We start from the raw sequence: 14,073 nt of genomic DNA, 5'->3' as shown, positions 1-14,073 counted from the left end.
ACTCAGCAACGATGACTCAGCAACGATGACTCAGCAACGATGACTCATTGTCAAATTTCTTTCACATTAATCATGCTTTCGTTTTGCTTCTTTTTTTTTCATAAATGAATCTATTTTGTAGTGACCCAAAGCTAGTGTATTATATGTATTGGGGATTCGAAATCTTTTTTCATCATTCGGATCTAGAACTTTTTTTGGGTTTTTTACCGTATAGACGTTGTGTAAAAACGATTTTATTGTAACTAACTTGATCTTTGATGGCTTCCTCGTCTTTTAATAATCCGTCGATGCAGCGCTTATAATCATCAAACTTAATTTTATTCTCGAGGACATTTCTTCTGACACCTTTTGCCCTTTTTGTGATTTTATTACCATTCAATTTGATGGTATATAATTTTGACCGAATACAAATGCTCTCTTCAATAATTTCACCATTATATTCATCCTTTATTACACCCAGAACCTTTTTATTGAACGGTTGAATGCCATATGGATTATTTTTTGAAAAATCGCTTGTATCAAATTTATCTTTATGCTTTCGTATAAAATCGTATATGATTTCACACTGGAAACTGTAGAGAAAACTATCCGTATCAGTATATTGTAATGTACATTGATTGTGATTGAAATGTTGTAGCATGAAATCATAGTGAAATTCATACATTTTATATTTTGAAATGTCCAATATTGCAGCGCCGACGATTATTGGTTTTGTCATGTAAACATTCAATCGCCTCAGTTCGCATGCCACTAGGTTTTCATCAAATATAACGCATCGTTTGAAATTTGGTTTTGCAATTAATGTCTCCATACCATACCTTCCATCCCATTTATTTACTAATTTAATGTCGGCACGATTTCGAATATTTTCCATCGTTTTACCATATACGGCATTATTCATGAGCTTATATAGATTTTTTTCAAATTTAGTCTCACTCTTCGCCCTTTCGTTCGTATTCAACACGATGTAGTCTTTCATCCATTTTGACTGTCTAAATGTCAAAATTTTATGAACTTTTTTCAACTTAAGCCCATGCTTCAGCGCCAATTTCAACATACGGTAATGAATAACATAGTTTTTCTTATCGGAAAGGGTTAGCACTAGTCTTTTCTCCAAAGATTCACCCACATTCATGTGCTCGCAGCAAAACGGATAATCATTATGTTTATCGTGTAGATAGTGTGGATACTCTAAATCGACTTCAAGTATCGATCCATAAGCAGCATCGTTTGATGTTTCCATTATTTCGCGTTGAATCTCATGAACACTAGAATATGTATCGGTATCCCATCTATATTCAGATAATGGGAGTGCTTCGCACATGGCCCATCCATACAGGTTATTAACATCAAAATACATTATATAATTTGATGGTATATTTGGATTATAGTCTGCACCCATAAACTTATTATTTGCTTTAGAATAATGGTTTGAGCACTGACTAATTCCCCCCCTTAGTCCACGTTCAACAAACATAAGTTGATCGACATCGGTTAAAAGCTCTATTTGTACCTGCGTAACTTTGAGCATACAATCCCAAGAATACCCAGGGAGTGTGTAATAGTGACTCGGATCTAGTTCATACAGTGCTATGCAATTGTCACGAAAATTTTCGAAAATGTCAGCAAGCAAAAGTACATCCGTCTTAAGATATAATTCTGTATATTCCCTCAATGAATGTATATTGAATGTGTTCCATACCTTTTGGGCATGGGTATATTGCTCCTTGGATATTCCGCAATCATTCAGATCATCATAAAATTGATCAATTGTTGGTAGTTTCGTTTCATTGAGCTTTTCCCATGAGTCCATAAAAGTATATGGATATACTCCTTTCGATGTGAGCAATTCCAATTCTGACTCACTTAAATTAGCCCATTGTCTTCGAGTAATATGTAACTTCTTTGATGGAAGGGTCTTTGCAAGCTCTGCTAAAGAACACTGTAAGAATCTGTAGGAATCAATAAATCTCAGCCGCAATCTTTCCCGATATTTAGTTTTTGAATGTTCGAAAATTTCATCACTATCATCGTCATCATCTTCGCCATCGTCGTAAATTTCATTATAATCAGGCAAATCCTTTGAAAATGCAATATAATGTTCGCTGTTTTTAGGAATCAATTTGACATCACCGGGAAAAGCGTTTGCCACTTTTTCAATCAGGAAGTGACAATCGTAATCCAAATTATGAAAAACTACCGGTACCGATTTCGATATCTGAAATTGTAAATTGCATTTTGAATGGGCAGCTCCTCGATACCTGCCCGTTAAGTGACAATGGTCTTTAACTTTGCGATTTGATTTTTTACGACTGAAAAATGATTTCCGACAAATATGACAAAAGCTTGAGCTTTCGAATTCATCTTCTTCATCATCAGTCAATGACATGGGTTTAATTTTATGAATTTTCGGCCATACAATATGTTCCATTATAAATTCCAGCTTTTGGACGAATTGATTTATGCAATCAATGCCTTCAAAATGTTCATAATGCGATAGATTGGGATCGAATCGCGAATGAAAATAGTATGCAATACTGTTTGGAATATGCCTATGTATTGCACCCTTTGGGACCTTCTTTTCATTAAAAGTAGTTTCATCATCCTGTGTTATTAGCAAAGATTCGATATCTGCATAAATTATAAATGGAATCTCAATCTTACATTTGAAATTCTTGAAGTTAATCCAACGATTTTCGCTATCCGGCATTGTAATCTTAGTTTCATTTGATAATTTACACTGTAGCAAATGTTCGTTCATCTTTTTTTTGGAGTAAAAATATTGCAAACAGCGATCGCAAATATATTTTCTTGAGCGATTTTTACGTGTCACCTGTTTTTGTATTAGTGCACCCAAATTTTTGATCCAAGCGTAATGAGTGATGGAAGATTTCTCAATCCTATCAATATGGTTTTCGAAATAATCGCCTGCATAGATTTCACTTCCATGGCATTCAAATAAGAGTAATAAATGAATGTGGTGCTTTTTAATATCATTTGTAAGTCTAACTGGAACAATTATGTTTTCATTGCGCTCAGTGAATATAGAATATTCTCTTTCTACGATATATACGTTAACTGAGATTTGCGGGTTTAAATATTCAAAAAGGGAAATATCATCTAATTTCACTGGAAAATTTATACCATCAAAATTTAATTCATTCCTATATGGTTTGTACTTTGATACTCTATGCACATGATGTTTAGCCGGATGTAATGCAGCAAGAATAGCCCATTTGAAACATTGATTGTCGTCATTTTGAACATTGACAATAGCCCTAGTCTTCTTCAATGATTGAGGAAGATTAATATAAGAAGCACCCTTAAACTGTACATATCTATTGTAATTAATATCCAGGGATACAATTTCATGGAGAGACCATCCAGAACCGCCTTCCTGTAGCTCATCAACTTTAGCCATTATAACGTCAATGACATTAATTTTAAAACAGACATTCAACTTTGTGTTCATCGTAATTTTTTTCAGTTTGCTTTGTAAATAAAATGTAGCGATTTCACGATTTTCCCTACCCTCGTCATCCTCATCGGCTCGACTTATTGTTCGGATGAATTTTGCTTCCAAAATTGAGAACATTTTCACGTTTGATAAGAGACTCAGCACAAATTTAGTTCTATAAACAAACACTCGTTCACATTCTTGAAAGAATGGTATTAGGTCAATGTATTCGGTATTAATGTATGAATCTATCCGAACACGTTTTTTGAAGGCAGATTTTTTGGTAATAATTTGAATTCCATTTCCTTTTGGTGTAGCCATGGCTATTTAGTCGTCCACCGCTCAAGTTATTCTAACTGAATAGAATAAACATGCATGCTTTATAAAGTTTGAATAAATGAAAAAGGCGTAGTAGTATTTTTTTTATTTTTTTTTTATTAGTTTATGAGTCATCCAAATACCATTCTTATGAGTCATACAAATTCCTAACTTATGAGTAATCGAAATGCTTTTTTTTATGAGTCATATAAATTCCTAACTTATGAGTCATCAAAAAGCTTTCTTATGCAGCGAAAATATGAATAATGTTAAGAATTTGGTGAATTAACGGAAAAAGAAAAATGATTTTGTTCCTCCACCAATACACGATACCTCTATGCAAACCGGACAATGAAATTTCTCATACTCGAAATAATGATCAATACAAATATAATGCGCCATATGCCCACATCTTAAAGTGAAAATTGGTAGATTGTTATTGCGTAAATCTAGCAAACAAATGGGACATATTGGTTCCGATTTTTTTGCATCTTCTTCATATTTTGCGGCCTCCGTAATTGCCTTTTCCCAATCAGCCTGGCTTCGCTTTTTCCGTTCAATAAAATTATCCATATCCATATATTCGATCGCACTGTCCTCCTCCTCCTCCTCGCTAGTGTTATAATAATCTGATTCGTCACTAGAGGGAAAAAAGTCACTGTCGGTTTGTCTAGTAATACACGACCGAAAGACATATACCATATATGGGAAATCGGGGCTTGCGCTACGCTGTCCATTGCTTGTCCCCGGCTGTGGATTAAATATGATCGGTTGTTCACAAATTGACCGTGGTTGGGCATCAATTATGATCGCTCGCACATTATTTGGCTCCTGTTGGACACTGCTTGGTCCGGGTTGTGGATTAATTATTACCGGTTGTGCATCATTTGACTCCTGTTGTACGGTGCTTGATCCGGGCTGTGGATCAATCACTGTGAGCTCCACTGGCTGTGGATCAGCTCTTACGATTTGACGATTACGAAGAGTGTACACGATGTTTGACATTTTGTTCTGAATAATACGCAACCTTACAGCTCGAATGGAAAACTCAAACTGCGTTTCAAATTGAAGTAGTTTTGAAGTGTCCTTAAATATTTTTTTTCTTGAGTGCATATTTTGATGATGAATCATCGGGTGGGAAAAAAGGGTCATAAAATTTCCTATGTTATTAGTCATCAAAATGCCTTTCTTATGTGTCATACAAATTCCATTTGAATTAGTAATCAACAAATTCTTGTGCAATGAGTCATAGAAAATACATACTTAAATAAGATCGCCTGAATTGATCCACGAATTGTGTGAATCGTCGAAACCTAACCATTTTACGAATAATTTGCCACTTTTTCGTTTTATTACTTTTTCCACCAAGTAAATATCTTTATTTTGGGTTTTAAGAAGCTCATGCTCATAAAAACAGCCTTTGATTATTTTATCATTCAAATCAACCAAATGATATGTTACTGGTTCGGTAGGTAAAACTTTTGCTATACGGAAAATTTCCGTACTCCAATTTGGCGTATAACCTTTTTCGAAAATGGATTTAAATTTACTCATACGCACGAAATCTCCAACATTAAACTTTCTCTCTCGATTCGATTTCAAAGTTCGATTTTGTTTGTATGCTGTTTGCAGTAAATATTCTTGATCTTTTGGGCCAACATCAATGGGTTTCATTTTGATTGTTCGGTGTGTCGTTGAATTGTATTTATCAATTATTGGTTGGAGATGATTCAACCATTTATGTGAGCCCTGTAAGTTGAATTGGCGCCACAGCTTGTTGAGGATAGTCCGATTTAGGCGCTCACAAATTGAGGCCTTCATTTTACTAAATGTAGAGTAATGATTTATTTTATAATCCTTCATAAGGCGCGCGAAATGTTGATTAAAAAATTCTTTTCCGTCGTCTGAATGGATATTGGATGGAATATGGTTTGGGTTTTCTTTGAAGATGGTTTCCATGGCCTTTGTAACTTCCGGACCGGTCTTATTTTTCAAACCTTTGGCCCAGGCACGTTTGGTAAACACATCTATCACCATTAATATATACTTATATCCTCGATTTTGATCAGCAAATGGGATCATTTCTATAAGATCCACTTGGAATGTATCATTTATCCCGCGCATCTCGTAACTCCTCCGTGGAAAGTTTCTTCGTGCGCTGTGGTGAATTTCATCCACAACTTGCTCTTTACTCATTTTTGGCTTTATCTTATTTTTTTTTTCGATGTTTATCCACCTAATGACAATGTGCAACTAACAGAAAAACGTCCACAGAACATTTACTTAATGATATTTGCTTCTCGAAGTTCTTCAACAATTGAAATTATTTCATTATCATGACCAGTGTGTCCGGCTGATTGTGATGCAATCAGAAGACGCAATCTATCCACCAATTCATTTGGGTCATCCCAGTATGTGTAATTGGTGTTGCCTGAACTTTTTTTGTTGACAACTTTATATTTCAATTGCGGCTTTTGTATGATATTTCCTTTGGTTATACCTGCTCCTCTCTTCGATGTAGGAAACAACTTTGAAATAATGTTTTTATATTTTGGTGTTGATTTGACACGATTTATTGTGGCAAATCGATCAAAATTCTTTCTATGGGCGCTCGTATATACCAGCATATCCCTATATGTCTCTAAATCTTCATTTTTGTATAATTGTGGGTTACTCGAAAGCAAAAGCTCAGTTACACCTGCTGTGGCCGGGAACTCTTTTTTCCTTATAGAATATACTAATCCGTTTGGGGTGTCTTTTGTTAACACACGATCTTTTCCTAAGAGAAGTTTACCGCGCTTATATTGAAAACCGTATGTATGATCAATAAGTGGTGAATTAGTTTTCAGAACTTTACTTTTTATGTGTTTTTCTAGTTCATCTGCTTCATCTTTCTCCTTATCTTCCGTAATATCTCCCACGCCAAGCGCCCCAACTCCACTAATGTCATGAAATGAATTTGATCGGGATTCTGAAGCCTCTGGTGAATAATCGAACAAATTACGACGATGAGGTGCCATAGCAGTTTTGAAAACTGAATCAGGGATCCAATAATGGTCATCTTTTTCTTTTTTAAAAGATTTATTATTTTGTTCATGCTCTTGCTTCACAAAAGTTTTGAGGGGCTCAATAATAGGTTTATATGTCTCGCTGACTCGATGCGACACCGCTAACTTTTGATTGTGCAAATCTCGAAACTTTTTCCTAATTGTATTTCTAGTGTTTATGATTGTTTTTTTTTAAACGTTCAGTGTGGGTATTCCGTACAGACTCTACGCTGTTTCCTTTTCTCTTCTTCATAATGGCGATGATGTTTTCTTTTCTTTTTTTTACATGAAAATGGTATGAAAAATCATGTGAACACCTAAAGAGTATCTTCTATACTGCAAATATATTGCGAAATTATATATTATTTATACAATTTTACATTGGCGGAATGTTTATGAAGTTATCGAACTGCATACGATATTTTCCATTGTTCGGCGCTCGCTCAGTATCTACCACTACAAATCCATATTTTTCACTCCAACATTTTGCACAAATTGCCTTAAATGTGTCAAATGACATGTCGACAGATATGTTGAAGTCACTAAATATATGCTTTAGGTTCGTCTCATCTTGTCTGAAAAGCACGAGTAAATTGGCGTTTTCACGAATCAAATGCTTTGGGATATGCGCATAGCTTTGGCTTAAATAAAAGCAATCAACACTCCTATGGCGTCCCATACAGAAATATGATCTAATATTGTCTTGTTTTTCACAAATTACATCATCAAATATGAATATTGAATTTGGTTTGACTTCCTCTAAAGGAATCACATTGTCATTTGAGGAAAACATATAACAACCAATACCTTTGATGGATGCTAGAAGATTCTTCAAATAAACATATTTCGGTTGGAATAATGATTTCGCGTACACATAAACATTTTCAAATCGAAGACCATTTGGGCTTTCTATTAAACTAATGATCACATTCGTTTTTCCACTGTTTGAAGCTCCGCAAATCAGACAACGAATGCTATTCGGTAACAAAACACTGTGCTTATAATGTGGCTTTTTATTCACGTCTTCGCCCTGTGTTTCAACATTATGTATGGGAATTTGCACGCGTTGCTTGATTATTTGAAAATTCTCCATTTTTATCTTTTTTGATTTCAAAATAGAAAATGTTGTTATAAATATGACTATTCACGCTTGCAAATGATTAGTTAATGGATAACTTTTGCATGAATCACATGGTTATATGTTGTGTTCTTTTTTTTGAAGTGAATAAAAGGAAGAGGATTTGTAAAGAATAATGAAGTCAAAAACACGAAAAAAGAAGACCTCAAAGAGCTCATTGAAGAAGCGAATGCTCGGTAAAGGACTGGCCAGAAAAATGAAAAAACAAAGGAAACGGTCTGGTAAAGGATTAACTAAAAAATTGAAGATGAAAAGAAAATCCACTTCAAAGAAAAAGAGAAAATTGATGGGGAAAGGTCTCATGAACACATTGATAAATAAGCTCCCATTCGAAATGCATATTCCAGGATATCAGTATTGCGGTCCGGGGACAAAGCTCAACAGACGACTCAAACGAAACGATCCAGGTGTAAATGATTTAGACAAAGCATGTAAAGAGCATGACAAAGCTTATTCGAACACAAACGATATAAAAGCACGTAATGAAGCAGATAAATTGTTAGGTAAAAAAGCGTGGAAACGCGTAAAGTCAAAAGACGCAAGTTTTGGTGAAAGAGCTGCTGCGCTTGGTATAAGCGGCATAATGAAGGCAAAATCCACCTTGGGTATGGGCTTGAAGCCGCGAGTGGGTGGATGCCTTAAAAAGAAACGGAAATCAAGTAAAAAGCGCACCAAAACTAGTACGAAGCAGAAAAGGGCATCAGTTTCACAGGTATTTAAAAAGGCAATAAAAAATGCGAAAAGTGAAATTCATAAGGGGCAACCGAGAACAGTTCCAGGTGCTGCAAAATTAGCCGTGCAAGCAGCGAAAACCATTATAAAAAGTCATAGAATTTCCAAGGAAATGGCGCAAAATGGGCTCCCACGAATAATCCCCGTTCCGAAAATAGGTGGAGCATTACCATTAATACCTATTTTTGCTGGTCTTTCAGCGTTGGGCGCATTGATGGGGGGCTCCGCGGGCGTTGCAAATGCAGTTATTTCAGCAAATAAAGCAAAAAAGGATTTGAATGAAGCACAGCGTCATAATCAAACTATGGAAGCTATTGCGTTGGGGAGCAAAATGAAATCTGGAAATGGGCTTTATTTGATGCCTTATAAGAAAGGATTGGGGCTTTTCCTCTCTCCATATTCAAAAAACGTGTAAAAAAGCTCCTCAATGATATAAAGCGCCCGCTCACAAACTTTGATATTTTGAAATTTGGGAAATATTTACCATACTTTCGCGGTGTTTTTATGAGAGACAGCCTACCAAACCATTGCAATAAATATGAGTGCGGTGTAATTAATCTCGACCGCGAATCTGGTTTGGGGACCCATTGGGTGAGCTATTTTAGGAATGATAAGGTCTGCCACTACTACGATTCTTTTGGGGATTTACAACCACCCCATGAATTTATAAAGTATATTGATGGCGACTGTACTATTTATTTTAATTATGAACGCTACCAAAAATTTGATAGTGTCATATGCGGACATTTATGTCTTAAGTTTCTATTTGACATGGTGTACAAATAAACGGTACAATATTTATCGAGTATTAGTCACGTTTTAACCATGTCATCGATAACATTAACATTAACAGGAAATTCATCACAGTTGGAGGCCACATATTTCCCATCTATTGATTTAAGTGATGGAAATTATGTGTGCGGGTTGATTGACTTCCAGACATTCAATTCAATTCCCAATGTTGACGAAACAAATAACCTTTTTTACTTTGGTTACGAAAACTTGAAAAATAATTCGAATGATAATAACAGTGTCGATAAAAATAATAATAGTGATGAAAGTCCTTTAATTGATATTAAAAAGTTAAATTCAAATGAAATTGGAGAGGCCATTGAAGGGAGCTCTGATTGGTATTATTATGATACTGCGCAATTAAATGTTGAAGAACCAGAGGTGCAGAGGAGCAAGAGGGCTCTGAATTCTAACCCTGTTAGGCGGAAACAGCCGTTATCATACATAAAAATTCCAACTGGATCATATGAAGTAGAACATTTATCCAAATATTTAAAGAAGATGCTTGCGTCGCAGAATGTCAAATTTGAATTGGAAGCCAACAAGAACACACTTCAATGTGAAACCATATGCAGTCAACCTATTGATTTTTCCAAACCGAAAACAATTGGACAACTTTTGGGGTTTAAAGACAACAAAGTTTTACGAGAAAACACGGTGCATATTTCACAGCAGCCAGCTGACATATTGAAAATAAGTGTCATTCGAGTGGAATGTAATATAATTACGGGATCATTTTTGAACAATCGCCCATCGCATACGATTCATGAATTTTCGCCCAGAGTACCACCCGGATATAAGATAATAGAAGTGCCACAAAATGTCATTTACTTTCCAGTCACTGTGAAGAATATACGTACTCTAAATCTCTCTTTAGTGGATCAAAATAATTGTTTAATAAATTTCCGTGGGGAAACTATTACTATACGATTACATATTAAAAAAGTAAGCAGTAACTAAGAGTCAAAATGATTATTTATAGAAGCAATTTGAGCAACTATAAAACAGAGAAGCATAACAGATTTGCAAACAATAAGAAAGAAACGGTGGACGTGACAACATCTCCATTTTCGCGATCTATTGGAAAAAAACCGAAGAAATCGACTAAAAATAAACCATTACGCAAAGAAAAAGTAGACTTTTTACGGGAGATTGGATTCAGCGTTAAACAGAATTAAGATAAAAAATAATTGAATATGAATAGTGAAATTTTATCGTTGCGTGGTCCGGTTGGATATGATGATAGAATTACCAGCATCCAAGACCATGCATATAGCCCATACACAACTTCATACAACTACAATGACGAAATACGTATTGTAATCCAAAATCAAGATCTATACGTATTGCTTCACCGAAGTTACATTTACATTGAAGGCAGAATTACCGTTACGGTACCTGCTGCGGCTGCAGCGAATCCAGAAGATAGAGTGGCACCGAATTTTTCAAATAATGCGGCATACTTTCTTTTCAATGAAATTCGATACGAATTAAATGGATTTCCGATTGATATTTGTAAAAATGTTGGCATAACATCCACCATCAAAGGATATCTCTCATACACACCTACGGAATCGAATCGCCTAGAAATTAGTACCTGGAAAAAAGATTCGAGCATTGTTTCAGCCAATGGTAACTTCTCTTTTTGTATCCCATTAAAACATATACTGGGTTTTGCAGAAGATTACCAGAACATTATTATGAATGCGAAACATGAATTAATTTTGCAGCGCAGTAACTCTGACCTAAATATTTTCACGGGCGCTAACAACATTTCAACGCTCCAGATTGATAAAATTCAATGGCGAGTTCCGCATGTTACGGTATCTGATGCTGAAAAACTAAAACTGATGCAAATCATAAATAAAAAGCAAAATATTCAAATGAATTTTCGAACATGGGAGCTATATGAGTATCCAGTTCTACCAACCACTGACAAGCATATATGGAGCGTGAAAGCAAGTTCTCAACTCAACACCCCTAGATTCATCGTGGTTGCTTTTCAGACAGGAAAAAATAATCTCATCACCGCCGATAAAAGTCAATTTGATCATTGTCACCTGTCCGATTTGAAGGTTTTCTTAAATTCAGAATCTTACCCGTATGAAAACCTTAACGTAAACTTTGATCAGAACCAATATGCAATTCTTTATGAAATGTATTCTCGGTTCCAAGAAGCATTTTACCACGGTAGATCTATGCATGAGACAGCACCAATGCTGACATATGACGAGTTCAGAACTCTAGCACCATTGGCAGTAATTGATTGCACTCATCAAAATGAAACTCTGAAGAAAAGCATCATTGATATTCGCATAGAATTTCAAACAAGGCAACGTATTCCAGCAAATACAACAGCATATTGTTTAATAATCCATGATAATATTGTTGTGTACAATCCATATTCAAACATTGTAAACAGAGTAATATAAAAAAAAATGTAACATCAGAAAAGCAGAAATGGTTTTTTTTTTCAAATAAAATAAAAAACAACATTGTTTTTTTTCCTTAAATGAAAAAAGTGTATTTTTATTTTCTTTTGTGATTACATGGGAAGCTTATGATCTAATTGTTATTCTTTTCTTATTGGTAATTCAAAACCATGACTTGTCATATATACGAAATTATTATGGTAGTATTTTTCAATTACTGCAATGCGCTTCTGCAACATGTCGTCTGGTAGGCAGGGAATTGTTTCGATGCGGGAGCGTAATACTTCACCTGGTGTAAATGTTTGTGATATTTCCATGTGTGTTGTTAGCCATGCATTCAAGGTTAAAGCATGTACTTCTGGATTGTTGAGCTTCTCGAAAACAATATCTGGCCATTCGACTTCCTTTTCAGCTTCGATGAAAGTTTCCATCAGTAAATCTATGCCTGAGTTCAGTGTAGATGGTGACCATACCGTAAACATTTCACCGTTTGAATTATCAAGAAATTTGTAGAGTGAAGACAAAGAAATCATATGTCCTCTTCCTGGTAGACTGTATGAAATATCCTTTATGAATTGACACATTTCATTAGTAAGTTGGTAGCCATCAAGTCCTTGCCTCCACGTCATGCAGCCTATCCAATACTTCACATTCACCAATATGTTTGGGTTGAAGAGATTTTTTTGTATTGCTCTTTCCTTAAATTTGAGGAGTAGAACGGGATAAAAATCAGCCATGATAGCCACCCGAAAAGATTGTATCAAGCAATCAGTAAATTTTATGAAAGATCCAATACTGTATTTGTCCGTTACGATGCCTTCAAATAAATCTTCTTCGCCATATTTTTCAAATAGATCTGTATAATGAGGTAAATCAATGGCGCCTTCAGAATCAAAAATCTCCTTTTTCTTTTCAAAAAATCTAAAAAATTCAAGCATCATCTCATAGAAATGTGAGCCACGTATGTTGTGGTCAGGATACCTAAGTTGATTTATTCTAATATATGAAAGCCATTTTTCATAAAAAAGCACGCAATGAAGTCTGTGAAGACCATATTTTTCAGCGTCTCTAGTCAATGCGTTTAAGAACATATTCAAACCATACTTCATGATGATGATTTTTTTTTTAACTTCTTACAAAACTTATGAAACTTGTTGACAATTCATGAAACAAACTCTCGTCTGAAGTAGCGAAGAACTAACTGATGAAAAAAATCACGCATGGAACGCTTTATGTACGCTTACGTTTCTTTATTTTTGGCTTTTGAACTTCTTCTTCTTCTTCTTCTTCTTCTTCTTCTTCCTCTTGTCTTCCTCTTCCACTTCTTCTTCCTCTTCTTCTTCTTCTTCTTCTTCTTCTTCTTCTTCTTCTTCTTCTTCTTTTTCTTGAAAGTCAATCAATAGACGGTTTCCACGTTTTTTATCGCGACCATTGAAAATGATATAGAGATTCTCTGTACTCATTTTCAATATTCTATTGAGCGCCTTATCAAAACGCTCTGGTAGAATTAAACTACCTTCTTCTATATCTACTCGCACACAATTACGTTCCTTGTTGAACATATCACTTTTGAATTCACCAAAACGTAACACTTTATAAAGTTTACCAACTTTTAATGAGTCGAAACTGATGTATGAGCTCTGGCTTGATTCAACAGAGATTTTATTTAATTTTCTTGCTGTTGCCATTTTTTTTTCTTTTTGATTTTATTTTCTTTTCAACAAAAACTTCTCTCAAAAATTTAAATTCACAGATGTGAATGTTTAGTAACGATTCGAATACTTCGATTGCTCTTTGGATAATGATGGCATTACACTAATCCGCCACCACATTTATAACAATGACTGAAGTTCCAAATGCACGAGACACTACGCAATGAATCATCGAAATTCCTACGCGATGAATCATTGAAATTCCTACGCGATGAATCATTGAAATTCCTACGCGATGAATCATTGAAATTCCTACGCGATGAGTAATCGAAAATTTTCCAGATTTTCAGACCAACCGTCTAATTCTATGTGATTTTCAGACCACCACTCTAGACCAACGCTATTTCCAAAACACTGGCCTGAAAATCACATAGATTTCGACCGGTGGCCCGAAAATCACATAGAATACGACTGGTGGCCCAATAATAACGTAGCCTACACTACT

The sequence above is a fragment of the Sitodiplosis mosellana genome, unplaced genomic scaffold (genome assembly GCF_009176505.1).
Source record: "Sitodiplosis mosellana isolate CC-2019 unplaced genomic scaffold, AAFC_SMos_1.0 Smas_scaffold_5523, whole genome shotgun sequence".
NCBI classification, from domain to species: Eukaryota; Metazoa; Arthropoda; class Insecta; order Diptera; family Cecidomyiidae; genus Sitodiplosis; species Sitodiplosis mosellana.
The sequence above is the reverse complement of the archived record's forward strand: the minus strand, read 5'-3'. Positions refer to the sequence as shown.